At 37.5% G+C, this 18072-nt stretch overlaps 1 protein-coding gene across 5 annotated transcripts in view; it reads right to left on the bottom strand.

Annotated features, from left to right (window-relative positions):
- Positions 1-18072, bottom strand: part of FANCC (FA complementation group C) — a 308295-nt gene that overhangs the window by 270104 nt on the left and 20119 nt on the right. The window lies entirely within an intron of this gene.

Below are 18072 nucleotides of genomic sequence, written 5' to 3' on the forward strand. Positions count from 1 at the left end.
GCCTGGTGGGCTGCCATCTATGGGGTCGCACAGAGTCAGACAAAACTGAAGCAACTTAGTAGCAGCAGCAGACAGTGGATGACTATGCGACCAGCCCCCAAAATAAACCTTAGGCATTGAATCTCTAATGAGCTTCCCTGATGGATGACATTTCGCATGTGTTGTCATAATTCTGCTGATGAAATTACATGTGTTTTGTGTGACTCCTCAAGGAAAAGACTCTTAGAGGCTTGAGTCTGGTTTCCTCCAGACTTCCTCCCATGCACCTTTTCTCTTTGTTGTTTTTGCTTTGTGTTCTTTCCCTGAAATAAATCATAGGCATGGGGACAACTATATGCTGAATTCTGAGTTTTCCTAGTAAATTATTAAACCTGGAGAATGTCTTGAGCATCCCCAACTTATCAAACAACAAACATTTTTATACTTAAAAAAAACCTGCTTCCTATCTCTTAGAGAACATTCACTCCAGTTATAGAAGCATTAGTCCTGGAGGTCAAACTCCAAATATTTGGAGGTCAAGCACCAAAGAAAATGAAGGGAGGATATAATCAACAAAACTTTTTTAAAAAAAACTAGAAGACAAGCACTTCCAGATTGGAAGGGCTAGTCAAGTGCCCATCACAACGGATGAAAAGTTTCACACAATAAGCACATCATCATAAGATTTTATTATAAAAGCATTGGAAGACAGAGGGAAATGGAACAATGCCTTCACAATTCTGAAAGAAAATTATTTCCAACCTAGAATTCTATATCCAGACAAACTATCAATCAAGTGTAACTAGTACAGGGACCAGAAATAATTTACCTCCCACATACCATTTTAAAAAGGTACTAGAGGATATACTCCCCCAAAAGCAAGGAGTTAACCAAGAAAGAGGACATAGTAAAGAGAAGATATATATAATACCAGAGAAAGAATAGAAGAACAGATGATAAGGAAGAAAAATCCCCGGATGGTTGCAAAGAAGCTTTTAAACAAGAAAAGGGCTATTTATATCTGCCCAGATTTCCATCTCATGTAAATACCAAAAGAGTTAAAAGAAACTTCCACAAACTCTTAAAGTAAAAAGAAAGGGAAAAAAAAAAGAAAGAAGAGGAGGGCAAAAGCAACAGCAACAGTCATTGTGGTATACCAATTTTCTTTGTTGACAGAAATATCCAAAGCTCTTCTGAATAAGGGATAACAAGATCAGCTACATACTTTCACAACTACCAACGTTAGGTTACAACATGGTACTTGACAATGGCTGGCAATTCTCCTGATCAAAAAAATCTGTTCGACAGAAGTTAGAGAACAAATGTAAACAAGAGATTCCACTGGCTTCTTTTGATAAATGCCTCTTTTTATTCAAGGACTAGGGATAGTTTATCAACAGTCAAATAAGTGCTCCATTACCCAATTTAAAGGCTCCCCCAAAACTCCAGATAAGAAATTCAGAAAAGGTAAATGAATTTTAAAATCTAGTCAACAATAAACAAGGAAACAAAACCAAAACAACCACCTGTCTCCTCCTCCCCACCCCCTACCACCCAGAACTACTAGCCCAGTTTACTCAAAGAGCTTAAATTTGATCATTATATACTCAAAATTCATACAAGATGTCATAGGATATCAGAGCACAGAATGTAATTCTAGAAAATATTATAATGCTGAATTGATATTCAACCAGTTGTACCACTAAGTGGAAAATAAGGAGAAAAGCAAATTAGAGTGGTGCAGATTTTGAATGCTTGTCCCACCCTGGTCTAGCTGAAAGGCAAAACCACAAGAAACATGCTCAGAATCATTTAAATAAAATTCCTTAAATACAGGATTCTAAAATGTCAAATTAATACAATCTTAAAATAGCAACTATTTTTAGTGTCTTTTTATTTTTTTTTTAATTGACCAAAGCAATTGCATTCCACTAGCAGCTAATTTTTGCCAAATTTAATCCTAACAAACTCATTTAAGTTAAAAGGCCATAAATAAAGAATAAAATATTTATACCATATTTTTGCATTCCTACAATTCAAAAACAACAGGATCAAATTTTTTTCAGGCCGTGAATAAACATGCCATACTTGAGGCTAAAAGCATATTTTATTCCAAAATTAGGAGTGAAAATGAAGCTCAGAAGAAATGACCTTCCAGTCTTGAATTCAGTGGCATTAATATTAATGATAATCCCACTCATTTCAAAGGCATGTCCCAGAGTGTTTATATTATGAAAAATGGGTCTGGAATGTCATCTTCAGTAAATTTTAAATTGTTTAATCTGAGGTTTTGCTAAATTTGTAACAGCTGCACTTGTGTTTACAACTATAATTTACAGTGTGGCACTCTTTTACACATTTTTTTGGATATAGTTGGTACAAACATGCTGTACTGATCAATGGAAATGAGTTTGGTATCTCTCTATAGCTACAAGTTTAGTCAGAATAAGTTTTGTTTTGGATTAACATTGTAAAACAAATGCATCATAGACCTTTAGAAGTTTTATGGTATTTGTTAGAGAAGGATAGGACAAAAACTTTCATTCATATACAAACATTTGGAAAATGACTCAATTTGTGTTTGTAGAATTCAAATTTTGTTTGGGGAAAAGATATACATATCAAATACACTGTGGGTCTAATTTGTTTGCTGGCATTCACTGAGGGTCTTGGGGCATATTACCAAGCAGAAACTGGTTAAGCAGTATTCAAAAATTACATTTCTTCTAATGCCTCTATTTACACAGTAGAAAGATGCAACAAAAAAGTCTGCCAAAAACTTGCTTAAGAATGCTTCAATAGGAAGCATCAGAAACCCTTGATATGGAGCTGCTGGTGCAATGAAAAGAGCACCAGACAAGAGTTAGTTTCCTGGGAAAACACTCAACAGCTTTGCCACTAAGCAACCTCATTTTGCTTCTCTGTAAATATTTCGAAGAAAAATTATTATTGAAGGTGAATGTTTTCTGCTAAAATCAGTTGACTCTTTTAGTAACTGAAAACATTACCATACCATGAGAATTAAGACACATTTACAAGATGCACAACAGTAGTAACCCCAGCAGTTCTTCAGCAGCTATCTTCTTTTGGCCAATCTCTCAGGAACCTCTAATCCTGGTCCAAATTAATTCTTTTGAAAAGGCTCAACTCTATTTTTCTTTTCGTTTGAATACCTGTCTTACTTTGGTATGTATGGTTTCATGGAAGTATGAAACACATTTAGTAGGGTTTATGACCAAGGTAATATTAGAAATGAACCAAGACCCAAAAACAGTGAAAAAAAAAAAAAACAAGCTTATAAAATTAATACACTTAGAAAAAAATCATTAGAACAAAAGCTCTGATTTCTAACGGGTGTATGGTATATTATTGCTCAGGATAATAACAATAAGCTTTTTTTCCTACAACTATGAAACTTTGAACTCATCAGAGAACACAGATTACTAACTACAGCAATTTCCCCAGTAAGTATGATACATTTGTTCTCCTGAACTACCCATTTCTTTTTCTAAGTGTCATTTCAAGATAAACCAAAAGTTAGTAAATCAGTTCATACAAAAGTCATAAATTCAGATGTCCAAGAGGTCAGTAAAATGAGTAAAGCAATCAGATGGGCTTGAGGCAAACCAGAAAACTAAAGACTATCCAAAGAAGATGGCCAGAACTTAGCTCCTGCCAGCTGCTGCCAAAAAAAGAAGTCGGATTTAGCATTGCCAGACTGCTTTTCAGCTAAGAGGTAAGCTGGAAATAACTTTCTTCTTAAAGATAAGTAAAATAATTTAGTGTTTAAATGTAAGTAAATTGAGGCAGGAGATAGATGAGCCCCAGGTTGCAGAGTGTCTCCCCACCTCAATCTCTGGCCAGGAACCAATATCCAGCTTGAAGCCGCTATAGGTCAAGGCCACCCAAGATCACACTAACTCAAAAAAATTTTCAGACATCATGCAAACCATATACATCTACCATATTTGTTCTTTACAGATCTAGTTAAAATACTACTTACAAGACTAATAAGAAGTTTAGTGACATTTTTAATGCTTAAATTATATTATAATTCATGTTAATGTATTCAAGTTTACTTTTTCCTATGAAAATCAAGCAAGAGAAGTCATCTGGAAGACAGTATATGATTCTTCCTTTATCAAATACCCAAGTATGCCACAACACACTCCACTCCCAACCCATCCTGGAAGGTAACCTCAGCCAGAACAAGAATCAAGTCCACTATTACATCCCCAGCACCTAGCACAGTGCCTAACTCATAGGAGTTGTATGTGACACAGTTTACTAGCATTCCCCACATCTGTGGCAAATGAATACTTCCCAGCAGCTTGGAAGTTAGGCTGGCTGAATGATTAAGTTCTGGCCAAAGAAATGAGAGCATAAATGATGTACACACCTTTCATGCCTGGACTCTAAAACATCCTGTGCAGTCTTCTAACTTCTTCCCCAATACACAAGGCTGGAAGTAAAGGACTGAATCAGTGGAGCTAGAAAATGGAAGGACCCCAGAGAAACTGGGAAACCTGCAGGAAATCTGTACATAAAAATATGCACAAGAGAGACAACTGACATACAGCGGGCTGTCACACTTGTCACGTCAAGGCGGTATGTCACTCTGCTTGTTTAACTTCTATGCAGAGTACATCATGCAAAATGCCAGGCTGGATGAAGCACAAGCTGGAATCAAGATTTCCAGGAGAAATATCAATAATCTCAGATACGCAGATGACACCACCCTTATGGCAGAAAGCAAAGAGGAACTAAAGAGCCTCTTGATGAAAGTGAAAGAGGAGAGTGAAAAAGTTGGCTTAAAACTCAACATTCAAAAAACTAAGGTCATGGCATCCGGTCTCATCACTTCATGGCAAATAGATAGGGAAACAATGGAAACAGTGAGAGACTTTATTTGGGGGGCTCCAAAATCACTACAAATGGTGACCACAGCCATGAAATTAAGACACTTGCTCCTTGGAAGAAAAGCTGTGACCAACCTAGATAGCATATTAAAAAGCAGAGACATTACGTTGCCAACAAAGGTCCATCTAGTCAAAGTTATCGTTTTTCCAGTCATCATGTATGGATGTGAGAATCTGACTATGAAGAAAGCTGAGCACTGAAGAATTGATGCTTTTGAACTGTGGTGTTGGAGAAGACTCTTGAGAGTCCCTTGGACTGCAAGGAGATCCAACCAGTCCATCCTAAAGAAAATCAGCCCTGAATATTCATTGGAAGGACTCATGTTGAAGCTGAAACTCCAATACTTTGGCCACCTGATGCAAACAACTGACTCATTGGAAAAGACCCTGATGCTGGGAAAGACTGAAGGCAGGAGGAGAAGAGGACGACAGAGGATGAGATGGTTGGATGGCATCACCGACTCAACGGACATGAGTTTGAGCAAGTTCCAGGAGTTGGTGAAGGACAAGGAAGCCTGGCATGGTGCAGTCCATAGGGTTGCAGAGTCAGACATGACTGAGCAACTGAACTGAGCTGTCTGTCACACTAGCAAAAATTAACACTTGTATTATGTTAAGCCACTGAGATTTAGGATTTTGTTACCACAACTAGTATTTACTTTGACTAATACTGTGTTCAATATTTGTGAAATGAATGCTTAAGTAAATACTTAAGTGCCTGAATCAAGTAAAAACCTAGGCATCAAAAGTGCAAAGATTCCTGTCCCTCTGAGTTGGTTGACAAATGCTTACATAATGATCTTCAACCCCATTACAGACACCATGGCTTGAATTTCAAAACATATGGGACTGTGGAAAACAACCACAAAATTAGCACAAAGGCAGTCAAAACAGTTATATGAGAATACAATCTTCAAGAACTTATGTATACTTCAATGGAGGCAGAAAGTTCAGTTCAATTCAGTTCAGCCGCTCAGTCGTGTCCGACTCTTTGCGACCCCATGAGTCACAGCACGCCAGGCCTCCCTGTCCATCACCAACTCCTGGAGTTTACTTAAACTCATGCCCATCGAGTCGGTAATTCCATCCAGCCATCTCATCCTCTGTCGTCCCCTTCTCCTCCTGCCCCCAATCCTTCCCAGCATCAGGGTCTTTTCCACTGAGTCAACTCTTCGCATGAGGTGGCCAAAGTATTGGAGTTTCAGCTTCAGCATCAGTCCTTCCAGTGAACACCCAGGACTGATACCCTTTAAGATGGACTGGTTGGATCTCCTTGCAGTCCAAGAGACTCTCAAGAGTCTTCTCCAACACCACAGTTCAACAGCGTCAATTTTTCGGCACTCAGCTTTCTTCACAGTCCAACTCTCACATCCATACATGACCACTGGAAAAACCATAACCTTGACCAGATGAACCTTTGTTGGCAAAGTAATGTCTCTGCTTTTTAATATGCTATCTAGGTTGGTCATAACTTTCCTTCCAAGGAGTAAGCATCTTTTAATTTCATGGCTGCAATCACCATCTACAGGCAGAAAAGCACCTAACAAAAATAACCATTCAAGATTTTTTAAATCTCATCAGACATGGTATAGAGAAAAACTTACACAACCTGATAAAGGGCATATATGTAAATAATCCAGAACAGCCAAACAACTTTGAAAAAAACAAAGTTGGAGGACTTACATTGCTTGATTTCAAGACTCATCAAAAGGCTATAGTAATCAAGGCATAGAGACATGTATACAGATAAATGGAACAGAAAAAAAAAAGAGTTGAGAAATAGTCACACATATATTGTGTGATTTTTGACAAGTTCCAAAATAATTCAATAGGTAAAGAATAATCTTTGAAAGCATGGAAAAACTGTAAAGGTACATACAAAAATGAATCTGAACCCTTTGCTCATACAATATACAAAAGTGAACTCAAAATGGATCATAGACCTAAAGTGTAGGAGCTAAAACTATAAAATCTCTGAAAGAAAACATAGGGAAAAAATCTCAGCAACCCTGGGTTAGGAAAAGATTTCCTATGTAGGACATAAAAGGCACAAACTTTAAAGTAAAATAATCAATAAACTGGACTCCAACAAAATTAACTTCTTACTCTTCAAAAGATACCATTATGAAAATAAAAAAGGAAGTCATAAACTGGTAGGAAAACATTTGCAAATCATGTATCTGACAAAGGACTTGTATTAGAAAAATACAATTTAAAATGATTGTACAATATTACTACAAATACATTAGAAGGGCTAAAATTAAAAAGACTGACCATCCTAAGTATTGGTAAGGATGTGGAACTGGAAACTCTCAAATACTGCAAGTGGGAATATAGAATGGTATAATCCCCTTTGAAAATAACTCAATAATTTTTTATTCAGGTAAGCTAGCTGATTTACAATAATGTATTAGTTACAGGTGTACAGAGTAACTTTTTTGTCTGTTTCTTTTTATTTTTTAAATTATGAAAATATGATAACACACTTACAGGAGACTTAGAAAATACAGAACAAAGTTACATATAGCTCTACTATATATTATAATTATTTTTAAGTAGATAAATTAAGATTTTTAGTTAGAGTTTCAATATCAAACTCTCAAAAGTTAATAGAATGAATATACAGAGTAGAAGGATATAGTAGACCTGAAAAGTACTATGAACCGATTCAACATAATTAAGATTTATATAATTTTCATAAATGTATATAGAATTTTATAGAATTCTATAAAAACAGTAGAATACAAATTCTATTGAAGTTCCCACAGATTATAAACTAGGAGACACTAGAACATATTCAGGGACATAAGACCAGGTTCAAAAATTTGATAGTCTAAAGGTACTGAAATCATAGAGTCTGTTCTCTTATCACTGTGGAATTATATTAGAGATCAATATCAAAAGATATTTGAAAATAACTCACATATTTTCAAGTGAAATGTGACATTTACCAAGAGAGATCTTGACTTAGCCACTGAAAGCTTCAATAAAGTCAGAAGACTGAAAAAACACAGACAGTAATTACAGAGAAGTTTAATAAGAAATTAATACCAAAATGAGAAATTAATATCAAAGATACTTTAAAAATCCCATGCATTTGGAAATTAAATGTCTACTTTCAAAAGATGGGTGTTATCTAAGAAGTCATAACAAGGAAATAGAAAGAATTTGTAACAGAATAAAAATGAAAAGAGAATTTACCAGAATTTGTTGCATGCAGTTGAAACTGCTCAGTGCAATTAAATACAATGCGGAGTCTTGAAAAAGGTATGTATATATCCATACACATACATACACACACACACACACACACACACACATATACACATACACACACAAAAGCATTTCTACTATGCTTGACTGCTACTATGCTTGATAAAGACTTGAGAAAGAATATAAAAAAAAAATTAAAATGAGACAGAAAAATTGAAAAACATAAATTGAGTGAGCAGTGAAAATGAAATAGAAAAAGTGAAACTATATAAAACGAAAATATCATCATAAGGTCTAGTTGTTTTTAAACATGGCTGCTTATTAAATATGTTTATCTGAAGCTTTGGAGAAAAAAAAGAAATATCTGAGCATTTGTAGTTTTCAAAACTTTCCAAGATGATTCTGACATACATCTGGATTTTAAAAAGTGGTTACAGGTTTTTCTATTAAATGGTAGTTTTAGTGATATAAAATTCTATTATTTTCTGTTGACCAATCATGATACAATGGTACTAAGCTAATAATAGTTACATAATCACAATAGTAAAAAGATGTTTCACAATCAATAGCCAGATAAAATAAAAGATAATTACAATTGCAAGCTATAATGGAAACATGATTAACCTAACAATATAAAATACATACGTATGGAGGGGTTAAGTAGAGTGGTATAGTAAGCAGAAGTGCATATATGCACTTGTTTTCATCTACCCAGCCAGTCTATATCTTTTGGTTGGTGTATTTAATCCACTTACATTTAAGGTAATTAGCAATATAATTACCATTTTCTTCATTGTTTTGGGTTTATTTTGTATAGGTCCTTTCCTTCTCTTGTGTTTCCTGCCTAGAGAAGTTCCTTTAGCGTTGTAAAGCTGGTTTGGTGGTGCTGAATTCTCTTAACTTCTGCTTGTCAGGGAAGCTTTTGATTTCTTTGTCAAATGTGAATCACAGTCTTGCTGGGTAGAGTATTCTTGGTTGTAGGTTCTTACCTTTCATCACTTTACATAAATCATATCATTCCCTTCTGGCCTGTGGAGTTTCTGTTGTGAAATCATTTGATAACCTTGGAGTTATGGGAGTTCCCTTGTATGCTATTTATTATTTTTCCTTTGTTGTTTTTAATATTTTATCTTTGTCTTTAATTTTAGTCAGTTTGATTACTATGTGTCTCTGTGTGTTCCTCCTTGCATTTATCCTGCTTGGAATGCTTTCCACTTCCTGGACTTGGTTGACTGTTTCCTTTCCCATGTTAGGGAAATTTTCAGCTATTATCTCCTCAAATATTTTCTAAAGTCCTTTCTCTCTGCATTCTTCTGGGACCCCCATAATGTGAATATTGGTGCATTTAATGTTGTCCCAGAGGTCTCTTACACTGTCTTCATTTTTTCTCATTCTTGTTTATATATTCTGTTCTCTTGCAGTGACTTCCACCATTCTGTCCTCCAGGTCATTTATCTGTTATTCTACCTCAGTTCTTCTACTATTGATTCCTTCCAGTATATTGTTCATCTCTATTTGTTCTTTAGTTCTTCTAGGTCTTTGGCAAACATTTCTTGCATTTTCTCCATTCTATTTCTGAGATCCTGGATCATCATTATCATTATACTGAATTCTTTTTCTGGAAGGTTGCCTAGATCCACTTCATTTAGTTGTCTTTGGGGTGTTATCTTCTCCCTTCATCTGGGACATAACTCTCTGCTTTCTTATCATGATCAACTTTCTGTAATGTGGTTTTCATTCTAGCCACTGTGAAATTGTGGTTCTTCTTGCTTCTTCTGTCTGCCTTCTAGTGCATGAGGCAAAGAGCCTTGTGTAAGCTTCCTCATGGGAGGGCTTGGGTGGGAAAAACTGGGTCTTGCTCTGTGGGCAGGGCCTTGCTCAGTAAGGCATTGATCCAATTATCTGCTGATGAATGGGATTGTGCTCCCTGTTCACTTTTCGTCCTGAGGTGATGCAGCCCTGGGATCTATAGGGTCATGGTAGGGTTAATGGTGACCTCCAAGAGTACCTAAGCCAAGGGACAGCTTCCAAGACTGCTGCTGACAGTGCTCCCATCCCTGCAGTAAGACCCTGCCAACCCATGCCTCCAGAGGAGACCCTCGAACACCAGCAGGTAGGTCTGGTTCAGGCTCCTGTACGGTCACTGCTCCTGTCCCTTGGATCTTGGGGCATATCAATTTTGTTTGTGCCCTCCAAGAGCTGAGTCTCTATTTCCCCCAGTCCTGTAGAAGTCACATAATCAAATCATGCTGGCCTTCAAGGTCTTCCCAATCCCTTTGCTGGATCCCCAGGCTGGGAAGCCTGACATGGGGCTCAGAGCCCTCATAACAGTGGGAGAACTTCTTGGGTATTATTGTTCTCCAGTTTGTGGGTGGTCCACCTGGAGGGTACTGGATTTGATTTTATAGTGATTGCATCCCTCCTACTGTCTTATTGGAGCTTCTTCTTTGTCTTTGGATATACACTATCTCTTTTTGTTGGGTTCCAGCATCCCCCATTGTTCAACCATTGTTCAACAGCTAATTGTGATTTTGTTGCTCTGGCAGGAGACAGGCACATGTCCTACTCCACCATCTTGAACTGGAAACTGCAATTTCTTAAGAAGCTAAACTTTTACCTACCCTGCAATTTAGCCCTTCCACACCTAGACTTTTACCCAGGAGAAATAAAAGCTATGTTCAATCCAAACACCTGAACATAAATATTCATAACAGTTTTATTTGCATAGACAAAAATTGAAAACTACCTAAACGTCCATGAAAAGGAGACAAAAAACTGCTACATCCAAACGATGAAATACCATTCACCAATAAAAATGAACTAGTAATACAAGCTACATAACACAGTTACCAAATCAATTATACTAAGTGAAAAAGACCCCTCAAAAAAGAGTATGTATTACCTGAATCAATTTGTATAAAATTTTATAAATTTCATAAAATTAGTTTATAGTGACAGAAAGCAGATTAGTGATTGCCTGGGAATGGGAGGAGAGGGTGCAGTGGAATAGGTAGAGGAAAAAGTTGACAAAGGAGCACTAGGAAAGTAGACGGTATGATATACATGCTCATTATCTTAATTGTGCTGATGGTTTCAAGGATGTATTCATATTTAAAGAATACATTTTGACATATGTATGGAGAAAAGGAATTTACACCCAATTGAATGCAGAGTTCCAAAGAACAGCAAGGAGAGATAAGAAAGCCGTCCTCGGTGATCAATGCAAAGAAATAGAGGAAAACAATAGAATGGGAAAGACTAGAGATCTCTTCAAGAAAATGAGAGATACCAAGGGAACATTTCATGCAAAGCTGGGCACAGTAAAGGACAGGAATGGTATGGACCTAACAGAAGATATTAAGAAGTGTCAAAAATACACAGAACTATTCAAAAAAGGTCTTAACCACCCAGATAAGCACAATGGTATGATCACTCACCTAGAACCAGACATCCTGGAATGTGCAGTCAAGTGGGCCTTAGGAAGGATCACTACGAGCAAAGCTAGTCGATGTGATGAAATTCCAGCTGAGCTATTTCAAACCCTAAAAGATGATGCTGTGAAAGTGCTGCATTCAATATGCCAGCAAATTTGGAAAGCTCAGCGGTGCCCATAGGACTGGAAAAGGTCAGTTTTAATTCCAATCCCAAAGAAAGACAATGCCAAACAATGCACAAACTACTGCACAATTGTACTCATCTCACATGCTAGCAAAGGAATGCTCAAAATTCTCCAAGGCAGGCTTCAACAGTACGTGAATCATGAACTTCCAGATGTTCAAGCTAGATTTAGAAAAGGCAGAGGAACCAGAGATCATATTGCCAACATTCATTGGATCATCAAAAAAGCAAGAGAGTTCCAGAGAAACATCTACTTCTGCTTTATTGACTATGCCAAAGCCTTTGACTATGTGGATCACAACAAACTGTGGAAAGTTCTCAAAGAGATGGCAATACCAAACCACCTGACCTGCCTCCTGAGATCTGTATGCAGGTCAAGAAGCAACAGTTAGAACTGAACATGGAACAACAGACCGGTTCCAAATTGGGAAAGGAGTATGTCAAGGCTATATATAATCACCCTGCTTATTTAGCTTGTATGCAGAGTATATCATGAGCACAAGCTGGAATTAAAATTGCCAGGAGAAATGTCAATAACCTCAGACATGCAGATGACACCACCCTTATGGCAGAAAGTGAAGAATATCTAAAGAGTCTCTTGATAAAAGTGAAAGAGGAGAGTGAAAAAGTTGGCTTAAAACTCAATATTCAGAAAACTAAAATCATGGCATCCGGTCCCAACACTTCATGGCAAATAGATGGGAAACAGTGGAAACAGTGACAAACTTTATTTTGGGGGGCTCCAAAATCACTGCAGATGGTGACTACAGCCATGAAATTAAAAGCTACTTGCTCCTTGGAAGAAAAGTTATAACCAACCTAGACAGCATATTAAAAAGCAGAGACATTATTTTGTCACCAAAGGTCTGTCTAGTCAAAGCTATGATTTTTCCAGTAGTCATGTATAGATGTGAGAGTTGGACTCTAAAGAAAGCTGAGACCAAAGAATTGATGCTTTTGAACTGTGGCATTGGAGAAGACTCTTGAGAGTCCCTTTGACAGCAGGGAAATCCAAACAGTCCATCCTAAAGGAAATCAGTCCTGAATATTCATTGGAAGGACTGATGCTGAAGCTAAAACTCCAATACTTTAGCCACCTGATGCAAAGAAGTGATTCACTGGAAAAGACCCTGATGCTAGCAAAGATTGAAGGTAGGAGGAGAAGACAGAGGATGAAATTGTTAGATGGCATTGCCGACTCAATGGACATGAGTTTGAGTAAGCTCCGGGAGTTGATGATGGACAGGGAGGCCTGGCGTGCTGCAGTCCATGAGGTCGCAAAGAGTTGGATGTGACTAAGCGACTGATCTGAACTGAACTGACCTATTATAGCTCACTGTCTATCAGTAAAACCTCAAAATAAAATGTTTTAAAAATAATGTATAGTCAGATACTCATAGCCACTGTGGCCACAAAACAACACAATCAGAGATTATTCTAATCAAGTATAAGAATATTTTCAAATACTTGTCTTATTTTAACCATTCTGTCTCAAGAAGAGATAATTCTTTAATAATTCAAATAATTTCAAAATTAAATTAGACAAATTATTTTAAAACAAAAAGAACTTAGTGCAGTATTAGCCATATATTAAATATACACTGTACACACTTGCAGAACTAAATGGAGATACAGAATCTTGCATATAATGAAATAAATTTCAAGTTTTTAGTAGAGCTCCATACTATACTAAATGTTGATGTTCCTAAATGTGATGTTAGGAACATCACTAACAAAATTCAAGATGTTTCTCATTGTACTTACCTTAATTTATACCACTCAACCTAAAAAGAAAATCATTCTTATTACAGTACTTCATATAAAAATATTTTTATGCGTGTTACTTCTAAAACTGGATGCAGTCTCAAAAAAATACCAATTCATCCAAATACTTCTCAGCAAAAAAAATGTGCACTAGCTTTCCCAATATTTTTAGCATAATGACTAAGTCTAATGGTTCTGATCAGAATCAGAAGCAGGATATTTTTCTCTGCCAAATACAGTAGAAAATACCACTTGCTATATAAAGTATCACACTATTATGACACTAATACAAGTTTACTCACTCTCAAGGCCTAAGATTACAGACACATAGATAACAGCTTCATATAAATGCAGAAATGAGTCTCACTAGAACATACAAACATCTAAACATACATTCTATATAGCCTTCTGTTATAAACATAGATTTGCAATGTTAGTATATAAAGAATCATCATAATCCATGTTTTACAAGGTTATATTTGAGTATCCCAAATTCAGCAATGTAAGGTTAAGTACAAATGATTTCTTCAAACAAGTGTAAGTTGTGCAGATCATTCTGAATGTATAACCTGCATATACTGTGTATATCACATGTACAAGGAATTATCAACTATATCACTTAGGATGCTTTTAGTTGCTAGCAAGAGAAACCTAACTTTATGAATCAAAATAAGATAAATTACGTTAAGGTAAGTTTCTGTTCATGCTGTACACTCAATGTGTACATGGGAGGTGAAGGGAATGACAGTGGTCTGCTTACTCACTTGCGGATCCAAGACGATAGAAGCTCTGACATTTTTGCACCTTGCATCCATAATCACTCCTTCAGGAAGAGAGACAGCCAGAAGGTCATTCATCTACAGCTAAATGTTTCTACCTGGAAGTAACCTGCTGAAAACCTATCGATTAAGAGAATCACATGGCTGGGCTTAGCTGCAAGTGAGGCTAAGAATTCATATTGTTGAAATGTCCATTCTACCTAAAGCAATATACAGATCCAGTGTAATCCCAATCAAAATTCCAATGGCATATTCACAGAACTAAGACAAATAATTCTAAAATTTGTTGTTGTTATCCAGTCATTAAGTTGTGTCTGACTCTCTGCAACCCCATGAAGCACAGCAGGCTTCCCTGTCCTTTGCTATCTCCCAGAGTTTCCTCAAACTCATGTCCACCACTAAAGATCCTCACTAGCCAAAACAATCTTGAGGAAGAAAAACAAAGCTGGAGGTATCAAAAGCCCTGGTTTACAACTAAACTACAAAGCTAATAAAATCAAAACAGTATGGTACTGGTACAAAAACAAACACAAAGATCAATGGAACTGAGAGCCTAGAAACAAACCCACATATACCTGAAAAATTAATTTCTGACAAAGGAGCAAACAACATACAATGGATAAAGGATAGTCTCTTTAACAAACAGGAAAATTGGAGAGTCACATGCAAAAGAATGGAACTAGACCACCATCTTACACCATATACAAAATTAACACACATTAAAGATTTGAATGAGAGGGAGTGGCGAAGATGAAACAGTAAGAAGACCCTGAGCTCACCTCCTCCCATGGGCAACTACTGATGAGAAAAACCTTCTGATGAGAAGATTAGCAGAAAAGACCTTCTAAAACTAAAGATATAAAGAAGGAACCACAAAGGGAAGGAGAAGTGGAGATGCAAGATAGTCAAGACCCATACCAGGTAATCAACTCACAAATGTGAGAATAATTACAGTTGCACAAAGGTTCTCTCCAAGGAGCAAGGAGTCCAAGACACTCATCAGACTCCCCAGCTCAGGGGTCCTGCACTGAGAAGATGAGCCTCCAGAACATTTGGCTTTAAAAGTCAGAGTGGATTACTTTCAGGAGAGCCAGAGGGCTGTGTAAAATAGAGACTCCACTTCTAAAGAGCACACACAAAATCTCACACACTCTAGGACCTAGAGAAAAAGCAATCATTTGAAAGGAGCCTGGGTCAGACTCAGCTGCTGATCTTGAAGAGTTTCCCAGAGAGGCGGGAGGCAACTGGAACTCACCCTGGAAGAACAGACACTGGTGGTAGCCATTTTTGGAAGCTCATTCTACCTGGTGGACAGTGGTGCTGATAAGCACCATTTTGGAATCACTCCTCTAGCTTATAAGTGCTGAGACTCAGGCATGCCCACCAACCTGTAGGCAGCAGTACTGAGATACCTCTGGTCAAACAACTAGCAGGGCTGAGACACAACCCCCAACAGCAGACCTGCTGCCTTAAGACCATCTAAGCCCACAGAACCCTGGGATTGGCCCTGATCATCGGAGGGCACAGGATCCAGCCCGGCACACCAATGCACTGGCACTACCCTGGGACCCCCAGGGCTCTGCAGCCAGAGACCTCAGAATGGGGCTCCACCCCAGGGGTCCCACTAGCTCTGGGACCAGCCAGGACCAATGGGGAGACAGCAATCCTGGGGTCCCCGGACCACTGCTCCACCTAAGCAGGCTGACACTAGCTGCTGGATACCAGGGGTTCTACAGTCAAATACTTTACACCCAGCACCAGCTACCAGTACACCAACATCAGGACTGGGGTTCCTCTGGCCATGCAGCCAGCCATCCTAGGACCCAGTGCCATCCACCGGTGGCTGGCAGCCTGCACACAAGGTCAGACCTGGCAACCAGCTGGACCAGGGCCAGCTACTCCTACCAGCGTGCCCACAGTAATCAGCAAGCCACAACCGAAGAACCCACACAGCCTATACAGAGGGCATCCCTAGAGTACACAGTTCTGGTAACAAGAAGGGAAGGCACTGCTGGGACACATAGGATATTTCCAACAAAAGGTCCTTCTCCAAAGTTTGTAAATAGAACCAACCTACCAGATATATAGAAATAAAAACAGCAAATTAGCAAAATGAGGCAACAAAGGAATATGTTCAAAACAAAAGAACAAAATGAGACCCCAGAAGAAAAATTATGTTAAGGCATTCTGCTCAACAGAAGTTAAGGCAATCTACTCAATAGAAAGTTCAAGGTAATGATTATAAAAATGTTCAAACAACTCAGGAGAAAATTGGATGAAAAGATCAAGAAATCAGAAGTTTTTTAACAAAGAGTTGGAAAATATAAAGAAGAACTAGGCAGACATGAAGAATACATGAAAAATACATTAGAAGGAATCAAAAATAAATTAGAAAAGATACACAGATATGGACCAGCAAGCTGAAGGAGAGTAGTGAAAATCACTGAAGCAGAATAGAAAAAAGAAAAAAGGGACCTCTGGGAAAACATCAAACATACTAACATTCACATTATAGGAATCACAGGAGGAGAGCAAGAAAGGACAGAGAACACATTTCAAGACACAATAGCTGAAAACTTCCCTAACCTAGGAAAGGAAACAGATATCCAGCCAGGTTCAGGAGGTACCAAGTAACAAACAGGGTCAACCCAACCACGCATTGTAATTAAAATGACAAAAAGTAAAGATAAAGAGAGACTAATAAAGTCAGAAAGGAAAAAGCAACAAGTTAAGAACAAGTGAACTCCGATAAGGCTATCAGCTAACTTCAACGGAAACTCAACATGCCAGCAGGGAGCGGCACAATATATTCAAAGTGATGAAAGTGAAAAACCTACAACCAGGAATAATACTCTACTGACAAGGCTTTCATTCAGATTTAAAGCAGAGATCAAAAGTTTTACAGTCAAGCAGCTGAGTTCAGCACCACCACACCAGCTTTACAACAAATACCAAAGGGACTTCTCTATGAAAAAAAGGCCACAACTAGAAACACGAAAATCACAAAAGCAAAAGTCTCATTGATAAGGTCAAATACACAGTAAAGGTAGTAAATCAGCCATGTATAAAGATAATAGGAAGGTTAAAGACAAAAACAATAAAACATCTATATCCACAATAAGTAATTAAGAGATACAAAACACAAAAATATGTAAAATGTCAAAAACAGTAAAAACGAAGGATTGTTAAAATGTGTTAGAACTTAAGAGATCAGCAATTTAAAATAATCACAGATAGACTGGATGATGATGTACAGTGTGGGGAATAGAGTCAGTAACTGTGTAATATCTTTGTGATATCACAAAGATCTTTGTAATATCTTTGTATGATAACATAATAACTAGACTTATTATGGTGATCATTTTGAAAAGTACAGAAATACCAAAACTTTATTTTGTGTAACAGGAACTAACAGGGTGTTGTAAGTCAGTTATTCTTCAAAAACAAATAAACTCACAGAAAAAGAGATCAGGTTTGTGGTTACCAGAGGCAGGAGGTGGGGGGGGGGGGGGGGGAAGGGTACTGGATAAAAGCAATCAAAAGGTACAACTTCCAGTTATAGGATAAATAAATACTAGAAAACACAGGGAATATATCCAATAGTTTATAATTATAAACAGAGTATAACTTTTTTTTCTTTTTTTTTTTTTTATTTTTCAGTGGGTTTTGTCATACATTGATATGAATCAGCCATAGAGTTACACATATTCCCCATCCCGATCCCCCTCCCACCCGATTCCTCTGGGTCTTCCCAGTGCACCAGGCCCGAGCACTTGTCTCATGCATCCCACCTGGGCTGG

Source organism: Muntiacus reevesi, chromosome 10 (assembly GCF_963930625.1).
Source record: "Muntiacus reevesi chromosome 10, mMunRee1.1, whole genome shotgun sequence".
Classification (NCBI taxonomy): domain Eukaryota; kingdom Metazoa; phylum Chordata; class Mammalia; order Artiodactyla; family Cervidae; genus Muntiacus; species Muntiacus reevesi.